We start from the raw sequence: 15507 nt of genomic DNA, 5'->3' as shown, positions 1-15507 counted from the left end.
CCCATTCCACTGATTTAGCATGCAAAGTTGCAGTGGTCTGAGATGTAGGTGGGCAAACGGAACTATGTCCATTGCCGCTACCATTAGGCCGATTACTTCCATACACTGAGCCACTGACGGCCGAGAAGTGGAATGAAGAGCACGGCAGGAAGTTAGAAGCTTTGATAACCTGACCTCTGTCAGAAAAATTTTCATTTCTACTGAATCTATCAGTGTTCCTTGGAAGGAAACTCTTGTGAGAGGGGAGAGAGAACTTTTTTCTTCGTTCACCTTCCACCCGTGAGACCTCAGAAAGGCCAGAACAATGTCCATATGGGACTTGGCGATTTGAAAAGTCGACGCCTGTATCAGAATGTCGTCTAGGTAAGGAGCCACCGCTATGCCCCGTGGCCTTAGAACTGCCAGTAGGGACCCTAGAACCTTCGTAAAGATTCTTGGTGCCATGGCTAACCCGAAGGGAAGAGCCACAAACTGGTAATGCCTGTCTAAGAAGGCGAACCTGAGGAACTGATGATGATCTCTGTGAATCGGAATGTTGAGATAAGCATCCTTTAAGTCCACGGTAGTCATATATTGACCCTCCTGGATCATAGGGAGGATGGTTCGGATAGTCTCCATCTTGAAGGATGGGACCCTGAGAAATTTGTTTAGGATCTTGAGATCCAAGATTGGTCTGAAAGTTCCCTCTTTTTTGGGAACTACAAACAGATTTGAATAGAAGCCCTGCCCCTGTTCCTCCCTTGGAACTAGGGTGGATCACTCCCATAACCAGCAGGTCTTGAACACAACGTAAGAATGTCTCTCTCTTTATCTGGTTTACAGATAATTGTGAGAGATGAAATCTCCCCTTTGGAGATGAAGCTTTGAAGTCGAGAAGATATCCCTGGGAACAATCTCTAATGCCCAGGGATCCTGGATGTCTCTTGCCCAAGCCTGGGCGAAGAGAGAGAGTCTGCCCCCCACTAGATCCAGTCCCAGATCGGGGGCTACTCCTTCATGCTGTCTTAGAGGCAGCCGCAGGTTTCTTGGCCTGCTTCCCCTTATTCCAAGCCTGGTTAGGTCTCCAGACTGGTTTGGACTGGGCGAAATTTCCCTCTTGTTTTGCATTAGAGGAAACTGAAGCTGCGCCACTCTTGAAGTTTCGAAAGGAACAAAAATTATTCTGTTTGGTCCTTAACTTTTTGGACCTATCCTGAGGAAGGGCGTGACCTTTTTCTCCAGTAATATCAGAAATGATCTCCTTCAGACCGGGCCCGAATAGGGTCTGTTCCTTGAAGGGGATGTTAAGAAGCTTAGACTTTGAAGTAACGTCTGCTGACCAGGACTTAAGCCATAGCGCCCTACGTGCCAAAATGGCAAAACTTGAATTCTTAGCCGTTAGCTTGGCTAAATTAAAAATGGCGTCAGAAATAAAGGAGTTAGCTAACTTAAGAGCTTTAATCCTGTCTAGAATATCATCTAACGGGGTCTCCACCTGTAGAGCCTCCTCAAGAGACTCAAACCAAAAAGCCGCTGCAGCAGTAACTGGGGCAATGCATGCAAGATGCTGGAGAATAAAACCTTGATGTATAAAAATTTTCTTAAGGAGACCCTCCAATTTTTTATCCATAGGATCTAAGAAGCATACAACTATCCTCGATGGGGATAGTTGTACGCTTAGCTAGAGTGGAGACTGCTCCCTCCACTTTAGGAACCATCTGCCACGAGTCCCGTATGGTGGCATCTATGGGAAACATCTTTTTAAAAGCAGGAGGGGAGAGAACGGCACACCTGGCCTATCCCATTCCTTAGTAATAATTTCTGAAAACCACTTAGGGACTGGAAAAACATCTGTGTAAACAGGTACTGCAAAGTATTTGTCCATTTTACACAATTTCTCTGGAACCACAATGGGGTCACAGTCTTCCAGAGTCACTAAAACCTCCCTAAGCAATAAGCGGATGTGTTCAAGCTTAAATTTAAACGCTGTCGTCTCAGAATCAGACTGAAGTAACGCCTTCCCTGAGTCTGAAATGTCACCCACAGATAGAAGCTCACCTGCCTCAGCTTCTGAGCATTGTGAGGGTATATCGGACACAGGCAATAAAGCGTCAGAAAGCTCTGTATTAATTCTAGCCCCAGAGCTGTCTCACTTTCCTTGTAGCCCTGGCAGTTTGGAGAATACCTCTGTGAGGGTAGCATTCATAACTGCCGCCATGTCCTGTAAGGTAAAAGAATTAGACGCGCTAGATGTACTTGGCGTCACTTGAGCGGGAGTTATAGGTTCTGACACATGGGGAGAGTTAGATGGCATAATCTCCCTCTTTTTAGTCAGAGAATCCCCTGGAGATAAATCTTTAAGCGCCATAATATGGTCTTTATAGTTTATAGAAATTTCAGTACATTTGGTACACATTCTAAGAGGGGGTTCCACAATGGCTTCCAAACATATTGAACAAGGAGTTTCCTCTATGTCAGACATGTTTAACAGACTAGTAATGAGACAAGCAAGCTTGGAAAACACTTTAATAAAGGTGAAACAGCAATTAAACAAAAACGTTACTGTGCCTTTAAGAGAAAAAAACTAGCACTTGAACTGCAAAACAGTGAAAAAATACAGTAAAATCTTTGAAATTTTTACAGTGTGAATAAGGGACAAAATCAGCATTGCACCCACTTGCAAATGGATGATTAACCCCTTAGGCCCCAAGCCAGATTGAAAAACGTTAAAAAACGTTAAAAATCAATTGAGCACCATGCCACAGCTCTGCTGAGGCTCCTACCTGCCCATAAAAACGATTTTGTGCAGAAATAACCCCTTTGAAATGGTTCTCAGATGCCAGGGGACTCTTCTAGGGAAGCTGGATGTCTCAGTCTGAATTAAAACTGCACAGTTAAAATAGGCCCCTCCCACCATGTACTGGATGTCAGAGGGGCCTTAAGAAAATACTCCTGGGAGTATCTGACTAGCCATGTGGAAACTAGGCCCCAAATAAAGACTTATCTCCCTCAGAGAAAAAACGTCCTATTTTTGAAATCATGTAAACGTTTTGTCACTAAGCAATATGAATATTAACATGAGTATTACCCTGTTATGTAAGCATGATCCCAGTCGCTGTTAAATCACTGCATCAGGCTTTCCTCAAATACACAAGGCTCTGTCAGCATTTTCTAGAACTTATAAAAATACTGAACATACCTCAAAGCAGGTAATCTGCAGGCCGTTCCCCCAACTGAAGTTTTCCCATATTCATCAGTTATGTGTGAGAACAGCAATGGACCTTAGTTACAAACCGCTAAGATCATAAAATCTCCAGGCAGAACTCTTCTTCTAATTTCTGCCTGAGAGAAAAACAGTACAACGCCGGTACCGTTTAAAAATAACAAACTCTTGATTGAAGGTAAAACTACACTAAGTCACCACATATCTCTTGATACTTCCTTTCTTGTTGAGAGTTGCAAGAGAATGACTGGGAGTGGCAGTTAGGGGAGGAGCTATATAGACAGCTCTGCTGTGGGTGTCCTCTTGCAACTTCCTGTTGGGAAGGAGAGTATCCCACAAGTAATGGATGAACCCGTGGACTGGATACACCTTGCAAGAGATAAGCATGTACCCAAATATTGGAGAAGAACTGGCACATCATTAGCAGTGATCACAGTTTATCTTTAAATCAATACAAATCCCCACTTATCAGTTACAAGAGGGGATGCTCAATTAGGGATGTATAGATAAGATCGGACATGCCTGCAGCCTACACACCAACCACCTGCTTAAGCAATACAGTGAAGGGCTGTTATAAATGTAAAGGGTGTGTTCTTCATGCATTCATGGACAAATCAAAAGTTTTGCATTAGGCATAAGGTAACTTGTACAACTAAATTAATTGTTTATTTACTACACTGTATATGTGGGAAATTTTATGTTGGCAAAACTAATAATGACTTGCGCACAAGAATGGCTAATCATTGGTCTGCCATTCAGGCAGCAATTACTAAGGGTGATTCAAAACAGCCTGTTGAGAGACATTTTGCAAAAGAGTTTATTACATATGAATATATTGGTTAAAAAAAAGTGTTAGCGTAATGCCAATTCTTTATTGTATTTTGTTGCATCACTTCTTAAATATCACTGCAAAGAATAAAATAAAATTACTAGTATTAAAGGACCACTCAATGCAGTAGAATTGCATAATAAAACACCTACTCTGAATTCCAAATAATCTGGGTTGGAGGAATTTTATAGAATAAGTGTAGGCAGCTTGACATGTTTGATATGTTTTGTTTTTATTATCCATTTGGCCGTCCTGGGCTTCCGTAGTTTACACCTCGCACGCGCAGTTCTGCAGTTGAAATGCCGGCTAATTTTCCGATTTGGCAGAGCTGGGGGAGAATGGGACACTGTATATATATTACGAGTTGTGGTGAGTAAAGCTTATATGTTTTATTTTGTTTGAGAAAGGGGGAAACTCCGAAACATCACAAATTAAAATATAACTCGTGGATAAAGACTTGAGAGTGCCATTTTGATGACTGTTATAGATATATATATATATATATACAGGTATATATATATATATATATATACAGTCATATAATAAGATAGCACTCACTGGATTGTAAAGTAAAACTTAGCTTTTATTGTATCAAAAATAAAAGGTCCTATGACATTTTGGTGCCAACTAGCATCTTTATCAAATGGATCAATCAGTTCATCAGGCAGATGGCATAGCCTGACATCCGAAAATGAGCAAGTTAAAAACATAAGGATACTGTAGCCTTATATACACTGTGTCCAGCTCAATTGACTGATGGTAACAATGCGTGTTTGCACGTCCGAGTGTACGTCACAAACTACTTTGTTTTAAGAACAGGAAACTTAATACAGTAGAAAATGACTATCATGAGAAACGTATTTACAAATGGCTTTATGGGAAGGATGACACCAGTAGACCATATAGACATAGACAACATACTCATACGAATAAAGCCTCAATTGACACCATTGACACTAGTGGTGGAGATTCCTCTGATGGGGATACTTTCAGCACACATACTGACAATAGGGATATACGTAGGGGCATTGTCACTAGATCGTTAACAAACCGCCACATATACAGTCAAAAAACGGGGAAGGCCCCACACCAGATGAGGGGGGCACAAAGAAAAAGACACAAAATGCCAAGAAACGATTAACATAGTGTACAATCTTAGTACCAGACCTCTGACTGATAGTGAAAGTTACTTAACAGGGGCCTATCATTCGTTCCAACTCCTAAATGTGACAATTTTCAAACCTCTGTTGATGTACATAAATTTCAGAGAACATTGAACAATAGGGAAGTTTTTAAAGATGACAGACTTGTACCCAGTAATAACAGATTTTAACCTCCATCCAAATTTGATCCTCAGACCACTAACCCCTCCATTAAAAGTTTCACACACTTAATAAGTAATGATTGCACTACACAGAATGACACACGCATTTTTTCCAAATTACCACTTGATGAACGAAAAGCTTTTACCACCCTGTCTAATGACCACACTATCATAGTGCGTCTGGTGGATAAAGGTGGGGCCATAGTAGTCTAAGATTACAGTGACGACAAATTAGAGGCCATCAGACAATTGAGTGATATACATAATTACATGAAATTGGATGTTAATCCTACTGTCAAATATAAAAAACTAGTTGATCTGACCCTATCCCGTGGTTTACAACTACAGTACATCACTGAGAATGAATATGACTACATGACCCTATCTTTTCCTAAGGTTCCAATATTGTACCTACTACCCAAGATACACAGGAGTCTTGATAACCCTCCTGGCAGACCCATTATTTCTGCCAGGGGGTCAATTTTCTCTGGTATTGCAGAATTTATTGATTATCACTTACAGCCAGTTATTCCCAATTCTTTTTCATATCTGCAAGATACCACTTCTATGATTAGCAAACTTCAACAACATACATGTTTACACCCTAACGACATTCTAGTTACTATGGATGTTGACATTTTGTATACTCCAATTGTCAGGTACGGCCGTTACGACCGTTGGGTCTAATATGGCCCATGTAAACGCCAACCTGTACATGCTGGGATATGAGTCTGCCATTATGAAACCCCTAAGGCATCCATGTATCTCTTTTTACACCCGCTACATAGATGACTTGTTTTTGGTCTGGACAGGGAGTTTAACAGACCTCCACAACTGGGTATCTGAATTGAATCACACTGATTCACCCATTAACCCTTTGGCTGCTAAGCCATTTCCCACCTGGGTGCTAATATTTTTTTTTATTATTATTAATTTTGAAAAAATTTTAAAACTTTTTTTTTACTTTTTTATTTTTTTTTACAGACCCCCAAGACTTAGGTTAGGCGATTACCTTTCCAACAATGGGTCTTGGGGGTCTGTAGCTGCTTAGATGCCTGAGATACAGGCTTCTAAGCAGCATGCCCCCTCCTCCTATACTTAACATTGTTAAGTATAAATAAAGTTGCGAGGTGACGTCATCACGTAATTGCGTGTGATGTCACCGCGCATCACGTGAAGCCCTGGTGATGCCTGTCACTCTACAGGCATGATCGCCGGGGTAGGAGGAGTAAGGAGCCCTCAGATCTCCCTCAAGGTGGGAGAATGCTCATGACGGTTCTGAGCCGTCATTAGCACCAGAGTGAGAAACTCTGTGACAGCTCAGAGCCGTCATTAGCACTCAAAGGGTTAAATTTAAAATGGAATGCAGTGTACAAAATACACATTTTTTGGACCTTAATGTATTAAAAGTCCTTACAGATAGTGACTGTAGGTTTGACAATTCTCTTTATACCAAACCTACAGATAGGAACTCACTTCTCCTATCTACAAGTTGCCACCCTGACCACCAAAAGAAGGGTATATTCTCCTCCCAATTTACAAAAGTGGTCAGTAACAATTCTGATTCTACCATCCTACAAACTCAGCTAGACACTATGTGCACGAAACTACAGGCTAGAGGGTATGACAAGAAAGACATTGACACAGCTAGAAAGCGACTGGATGGCCAATCATAAGTCACACTGCTGGATCGGACTAAGTTGCAGAAACAAGCCTTGACTTCTAGGTTGAACTTTACCACGACTTTCACTCCGGAACATCATCGTGTATCCAGAGCAGTCTGTAATCGATGGGATATACTGCAGACTGACAAGAGCCTGTCAAACTGGAGATTGAACCCCCCTCGTATGGCTTATAGACGAGCCAGGAATATACGAGATATACTGGTCAAAACTGACCCTAAGGATTCCTATCAAAAGGACACATAGCTCAAGTCTACCAAAAAGGGATGCTTCAAATGTGGAGATTGCATTACCTGTAATGGTATGCAAATGGACCCTACATTCCAGCACCTACACTACAATAAACTATACAAAATACAACACAGAGTAACTTGTAGTAGCACATATGTTGTTTATATCCTGGTGTGTCCATGCTCCCTCTTCTATGTAGGGAAAACTATTACATCTTTTCGTGAAAATATGGCCAACCACAGACACGCTATCAGGGAGGGCATCAAGAAGGGCACCTCAGATCAGCCAGTGGCACGCCACTTTGCACAGCTGAAACACAGTGTCTCCAGCCTGAGGATCATGATTATAGACCATATACCACCTCTGGCTAGAGGAGGTGACCGCGGTAGAACACTACTCCAACACGAGACAAAATGTATCTATACTTTGGACACGGTGGAACCTAGGGGGCTTAACATACAATTGGATTATGGCCCCTTCATAGGATAAAGATTGGCACTATTTGTCTATGATCCAGTTATCATCTATGCAGAGATCAGCTTGAATACACACGCTTTTCTGACGCCTTTGCCCTGGTATGGTGGCCTTCTAACCTGATTGGCTGATTGGATTCAACCTCCACTAAAGTATCAATGGCTGGTGCAGGTCTGTAATTCCTGCAAAATGATCTTCCATACCCTCTAAACCTTAATTGAACTCATGATCTTAATGTGCATAACATCATCTGTAGATTTTTTTAAGTGTGTTCATTGCTCACAGTGTTGCTTTCAACATCGTCTTGGATTTCTGCAGTTTTACAGAAAGACGCTCTCTTGACCGCAGCATCAGAAATGCAAATTAGCTATGTGCCATAACCAACTCCGGATGAAAAGGTCTATCTTAACACAGTGCTGGTTGCACCAATTACAGTTCACCATAGTTCCGGAAGGGGCGTGGCCTTTGTGATGTGCACTCAGACGTGCAAACATGCATTGTTACCATCAGTCAATTGAGCTGGACACAGTGTATATAAGGCTACAGTATCCTTATGTTTTTAACTTGCTCATTTTCGAATGTTAGGCTATGCCATCTGCCTGATGAACTGATTGATCCATTTGATAAAGGTGCTAGTTGGCACCGAAACGTCATGGGACCATTTTATTTTTGATACTCTACAATAAAAGCTAAGTTTTGCTTTACAATCCAGTGAGTGTTATCTTATTATATGACTGTTTGCATCTTGTGATACAGCACCCTGGTGGATGCTTGCTATATGCTATATTATATCTATCTATCTATCTATCTATCTATCTATATATATATATATATATATATATATATATATACACATATATATACAAAACATACACAGTTAAACACTTTATTAAATATGAATATTGCATAAATATGATTTTTTTGTGTTTTCAGCTACTTGACTGCAAAGGGCTCCAATGCACTTAGATACTATTTCTATATATGTATATACTTATGTTTTTATTTGTTTATATGTGTATATTTGTCTATAAATACATATATACACATATAAATACATATGTACACACATATAAACACAGACATATATTTAGACAGGTGTATGTATGGAAAATCCCTTTGCAGCCCTTTTTTCTCTAACATATGAGACCTCATATCTTTGAGCCCTTATAACTTTTTAATGCAATTTTTTAAACTGTACTTTGAAATGTATTTTTGTGCCACTTTTTTTGTCTTGCGTAACAGTTAACCAGAGCACTGAAGTTGTGCGCATTAAATTTGATTGCACTCAAGCAAATGCATCAACTCATAATACGCGCGGATAATACAGTTAGGGCGCCACTCATAATCTAGCCCTATGTAGAAACTTAAAGGTGAGGAGAGAGAACACATTTTAATCTTACACTAGCCTGAACTATTAAAAAGTAACCAAATGATTGCTTAGTTTGATGAGAGGTGCTCATAAAACGGTTAATATTGGTGTCTATACTCCTCCGCCCCTTTCCCAAAGATCTTACCCCCTCTTATACACGGTTGCCAATAGTAATAATTAACAGAGTCCGGTTAAATGCATGAACAACTTTATACTTATGAGACCTAGATTTAGAATTCTACGCGGACAATAGGTTCTGCTACTTCTTCTGCTACATTTGATCAAAGCAGGTAAGTTGCAAACAGTTCCACCTGTTTTATTGTCTTCAAAATGCATTTGTTCAAGGTTAATCAATTAATTTTTACTTCTGTACACTTTATTATGTATGAATATTTTGGTAAAAAAAAGTGTTATTAAAAAAACAACATAAAACTCTTCTATACCCATAATTGAAGTAAATATATTTATAGTTTCTGATTTTTTAAAATGTAAAATTATTGAATACATTGTAATTCAATTGAATTACAATATTATTGTAATAATAAAGCAGTAGGCTAGAAAGATTGTTATTCAAAATACAAGAAAGAAAAGATACCTTAAAACAGCACTCTTAGTCAAAAAACATACGGCTAGATTACGAGTTCTGCGTTAGCCTTAAAAAGCAGCGCTGGTATTACGAGTATGGCAGGTACAGGTATACCGCTCACTTTTCTTCCGTGACTTTTGGCTACCGCATATCCCCTTACGTCAATTGCGTATCCTATCTTTTTATTGGGATTTGATTTGCTTAATGCCGATATTACGAGTCTTGGAAGAAGTGAGCGGTACAGCCTCTACCTCCAAGACTCCTACCGCATAAAAACGTCAGTAGTTAAGAGTTTTATGGGCTAACGCCGGAACATGAAGCTCTTAAATACAGTGCTACAAAGTACACTAACAACCATAAACTACCTATTAACCCCTAAACAGAGCCCCCAACATTGCAAACACTATAATAAAATTATTTAACCCCTAATCTGCCGACCAGACACTGCCGCCACCTACATTATAGCTATGAACCCCTAATCTGCTGTCCCTAACATCACCGACACCTATATTATATTTATTAACCCCTAATCTTCTGCCCCCTACGTCGCCGCCACCTACCTACACTTATTAACCCCTAATCTGCCGACCGGACATCGCCGCCACTATAATAAATATATTAACCCCTAAACCGCCGCACTCCCAACTCGCAAACACTATAATACATTTTATTAACCCCTAATCTGCCCTCCCTAACATCGCCACAACCTACCTACAATTATTAACCACTAATCTACCGCCCCCAACGTCGCTGCTACTATAATAAAGTTACTAACCCCTAAACCTAAGTCTAACCCTAACTCTAACACCCCCCCTAAGTTAAATATAAATTTAATAAAACTAAATAAATTTACTATAATTAAATAAATTATTCCTATTTAAAAATAAATACTTACCTATAAAATAAACCATAAGATAGCTACAATATAACTAATAGTTACATTGTAGCTATTTTAGGATTTATATTTATTTTACAGGCAACTTTGTATTTATTTTAACTAGGTACAATAGCTATTAAATAGTTAATAACTTTTTTTTTTTTTTTTAAATAAGTTTTTTATTGAGGTAATGAACAATAACAGATTAACAATACATATGTCCAGATACAAATCAGACTTGTAAAAAACATCTTTACAATTTTAAAGTATGAAATAGGCTAAGTCTAAAACATCGAGGTATTAGTAATATTGTTACACATGCCATGTCAGACCCACAACTATATTAAGTTCTGGCAAAGATTCTAAAAGTAAATCTAAGATGTGGGTCATGAAATGTATGATATATAGTGTGGAAAGTAAAAATAAAAGACTTGCGTATGGCAGAGATGACTAACTGGGACATATAATAAGAAAAAAAACTCATTTTATAACCTTTGACTTAATAAATATAAGAATGGTCCCCAAATTACTGTGGAGATCATAAAGTAAGTTATCTATTCAGAGTAAATTGTGGTAAGATGGGGGTTAGTATAATGGTTTTGTTTTGGGGAAAGGGGAATTCAGCGGGCAAGAGTCACTCTGGTTAAAAAAAAAGTGGGGGAAAGAGGGGGCGTGTCCGGGTGTTTGAGGGGCACAGTATTGTTGTTACGCTATGGTTTAGTAGGATCTCTATTGAGCTCTTTATAAACTTAATGGGATGGGCAAAGGGGTGGATGAAACATAAATTCCTCCTAGAATATCTAAAGTCATTCTTAGGCTTTATCAAACTTATGAACTGAATGAAGGGGGATTAGCATATGGAGCGGACATTATATGGACTAGGGAGAGATTGGTTGGAGATTAGCTACTGATATAATAGAGCAAAATATATAGTAGGTAGTATATACTGTTTAAGAGCTAGATAATGATAAACCTTCAATAAATATATATGTTAGCAATGATACAGAAGGCTCGTAGCCAGGCTATAATAACCAAGGATATGCTATGCATGAATTCTCCAAGGAGCCCCCTCAGAGGGTTGCTATTTGGGCCTCTCACTCATAGGAACAGAGGATATGGAATTATCTTTTAGACTTAAAATAGTGTGAAAGATAGGCCTCTAGTTTAACATGCTTGATAAATATACCCATATCTCTCGGTAAAACAATTTTCTGGTTGTATTGCAAGTACCAAGGCGTATAGCAGAGAGCTATTGTGGTGTGGTAGGGCTATGAAAAGGTGGGTGATGAGTCTCTGGACCCCAATGAGTGTATATATGCATTACTATAATTATGTAGGGTGTGATATGTGGCTTAGATAAATCATTGTTAAATAGGTGTAACAGTACCTATGTAAGCAGGGAGTTATAATGAGTGATGTTGTGCAAAAGGTTAAAAAAAGGAATAAACAAAAAGAAAAACTAGTATTTACACCAGTAGCAATGTTTTCCCCTAATGACCAAAGGAAAAGAAATGGCACATATAGATTCGTGAGTATAACCCTAAGGTATAGGACGCTATATATTAATAAAGACCAAAGAAAAGAGTCCCTCAATACTTAAAAATAGATGTCAGGGTTTGGGTTGACGATCCCTATTCAGATTGCTAGCTAAAACATTAATACGAGACGCCAAGTACATATGGGAATTACAGCTTTACTACTGTTATGCATAGTGCATGCCATGCTAGGTCTCATATACAGAATTAGCATACACGTGATACATAACACAGTCAAGGAGAGGCATAGAAGCTTATGAGATAACTATAACAATATTATATAGTAACACTAGATTGTATATAATAGTGGGGTGTAAAGGTTTCTCTAAGCTAGGCCTTAAGATGATTAACTTTGGAAGACATAAGTACATTTTGACTATTCAGATGAGCATGTAATTAGGTTATTAACTTGTTAAAATTTTCCACAGTCTACCTCTATGCAGTAAAAATCATAGTGTCAAGCATATATAAAATAGGCAATTAGGTAGGGTAGTTGTCCGTGTTTATATTGCTAGTATAGGCTGATAGTATACCCAGGTATGATATAGAAGTTCCTATCCAGAAAGAAATAAACTCTGCAAGGTATGCATTTGCTAGCATTGAGGCTCTACTCAAAATAAATTTATAAACATCTATTCATGGTTGTGTGGTCTGTAACCTCATGTAGTGATAAGTGTTGAGAAAGGGAGTAGAATTGTGTTGCTTATGTCGGCCAAGCTCCAAAAGTTTGCAAATACAGCAATTAGGACATAGAGATATAGCTTAATATATGCAATTAGAGCGACAAAACTGTGAAAGCATTTCAAACTATAAGAACTACATTTAAGCGATACTGGAGGGTGTCTTGTAGCCATACAACCCTTGAAAGTGAAAATGTAAATAAAGTCTATTGCATCTAGGAACACAACTATTGACCATAACCAGATAAGACTGACATCAAGTACCTGAACACTACGGAGATTTAGAGTCTAAGATATCATGGGATAGCTTATAAGTTTAGTTCATAGGGAATGGGATGTGTATACTGTGGATTCCTACGGTAGAGAGAGTACACTTAGCGTGTCTTGGCTTTTATTGCTGAGCGCAGATAAGGGAGAGGAGTTGGGGTAGGAAGTGATTGTAAATTAAAAATGTTTTGGGAGATTTAAGTAAATAGCAAAAGTTCCCTCCTAGTAACTTCCAATCTTTTGTGAACCATAACTCTCTATAGTTAAGTGCTATAACCCTGCCCACAGAATTAAAGACATGAAGTGAAGTATAGTACAACATTCCCTCAAAAAAAACAGACTATGCTGTGTGCTAAGGTAAATGTGATGTTGAAACAAAAGGGTATACACTTATAACCAACTAAAGAGTACTTAAATATATTGTACAATCTGTAATAACCCTTTTGCTGTAACTTCTGAGTAGAGAGACTCAATGCATAGTTAGTTCTAGAGATACTGATTGTTTATGTGACATTAACATATTTCTTCTGTCAGGTTATATAACTAAGGAACTCAAAGTAAGAAGGGTGACTCAAACTAATAACTAGGACTCCATTAAACATCAAACTGAACCGCCTTCCTTGGCAGATGGAGAGCTATAAGGAAAAATTAAACAAACCACACATTGGGATTTAAATATTACATAACGTCCAGAATAGTGCAATGGTCCATAAGAAGACCTTGGAGAAAATTCCTCTATCTAATCCGATTGAGATGCAACCAGTAATTTAACCCCAAAACTATGAATGAACCCAAATAGTCAGCTTCTTCTTACAGCAATCTGAAAAGTATATTGAGACTGTCCATGTCGGAGAGAATTTACCCAATCCAATAAGTTTAGTTCATAGGGAATGGGATGTGTATACTGTGGATTCCTATGGTAGAGAGTGCCTGAACCTGCTACTGCCATAATAAGGGCTCAACATGGAGAATCTGAAAAAAGGGAGCCATCGGGAGTGCTCCCCGAGGCGCATATGAGCCACTAGAAATGAAGGTTGCCGGTGCGCATTTAATATCAGTCATGCATCAGACCCTATTTGTGAGGGACTCACAGGAGATATTAGGTCTCCGGTCATAACCGGAGCCTTAGTTGAAACGGTATGGCCCTTCAGGTGTTCGGTCATAGCTACCCATATAGAAAGCCGCGTCCCCTGAGACGTTCTCTCACCCCCTAGAGAGATATTGAATGAAACATCTGAGCCTCCATTGCTATTGTACAGAGTAGAAACTTCCTGCAATTCCACGGGCGATATCTCCCGCGGAGCAGGAGTAAGCAGAATAGAGTCAGCCACGCTAAGAGGAGGTTGTGAGAAGTCAAGCTGAACATCAATGTTCCGTTGCAACCGCCAATTGTAAATCCATAGACGGCTCCACGTGGGGGTGAACTCTTGCGGCAGACATTAGCCGTTCAAAATTCTTGTCCATTTTCTGGGCTAGCGCAAGCAGGAGGGCTTGTATTTCATTATGTGATATCACATCCATATTGACAAGTGGTTGTGCCTCCACTTAATAGCTGTGAAATGGCTCTGCTTTACCCAACAGGGGGGGGGGGGGGGTATGCAGATGGTAGAAGACAGCCGCCGTGTCTATCCAGATAGCTTAAAAGACGGTTCCTTAGTTCCAGACTGTACAAAGTATATATCATCCGGTTCAGCTTTACTTTTTACATTCAATTCCACAAGAAAGATGCCTGATTCTCCAACTGGAAAGTGGATATGTAGTATACCAAGTAAATAAGGCCTAGAGTTTCATGTCTGGACATGGCAGCTGCTAGGACACGCCCCCGTTAATAACTATTTACCCAGCTGGGCACGGATGGGCCAGAAGAGGACATCCGGAGCAGCAGAAGTCTTCATCTGATCGGGGCAGAAGAAGTCCTCCATCCAGCAGAAGTCTTCATCCAAGCGGCATCTTCTATCTTCATCCATCCGTCGCGGAGCGGGTCCATCTTCAAGACCTCTGACGCGGAGCATCCTCTTCTTCCCGACAACTAACGACGAATGAAGGTTCCTTTAAATGACGTCATCCAAGATGGCGTCCCTCGAATTCCGATTGGCTGATAGGATTCTATCAGCCAATCGGAATAAAGGTAGGAAAAATTACATCAGCCAATCGGATTGAAGTTCAATCCGATTGGCTGATTGGATCAGCCAAAAGAATTGACCTCGCATTCTATTGGCTGATCCAATTAGCCAATCGGATTGGCTGGATGGAGGACCTCTTCTGCCCCGATCGGATGAAGACTTCTGCCGCTCCGGATGTCCTCTTCTGGCCCATCGGTGCTCAGCTGGGTGAGCACGGCTCAAGGTAGGGTGATCTTCAATGGGGCAGTGTTAGGTTTTTTTAAGGGGGGATCGGGTGGGTTTTAGAGTAGGGGTGCGTGGGTGGTAGGTTGTAATGTTGTGGGGGATC

At 39.8% G+C, this 15507-nt stretch overlaps 1 protein-coding gene across 4 annotated transcripts in view; it reads left to right on the top strand.

Annotated features, from left to right (window-relative positions):
* The window catches only part of LOC128653409 (membrane cofactor protein), a 200444-nt gene that overhangs the window by 104861 nt on the left and 80076 nt on the right, over positions 1-15507 (top strand). For 3 of the 4 annotated variants that reach the window (XM_053706671.1, XM_053706670.1, XM_053706668.1), the window contains exon 1: positions 9315-9401. The exons of the other annotated variant lie outside the window; for it this stretch is intronic. The gene's annotated coding sequence lies outside the window, so the exon portion shown is untranslated. Of the gene's footprint in view, positions 1-9314; positions 9402-15507 lie in introns of those variants that run through there. 4 annotated transcript variants of the gene reach the window in all.

Source organism: Bombina bombina, chromosome 3 (genome assembly GCF_027579735.1).
Source record: "Bombina bombina isolate aBomBom1 chromosome 3, aBomBom1.pri, whole genome shotgun sequence".
Classification (NCBI taxonomy): domain Eukaryota; kingdom Metazoa; phylum Chordata; class Amphibia; order Anura; family Bombinatoridae; genus Bombina; species Bombina bombina.
This window is presented reverse-complemented; position numbering and strand designations above follow the sequence as displayed.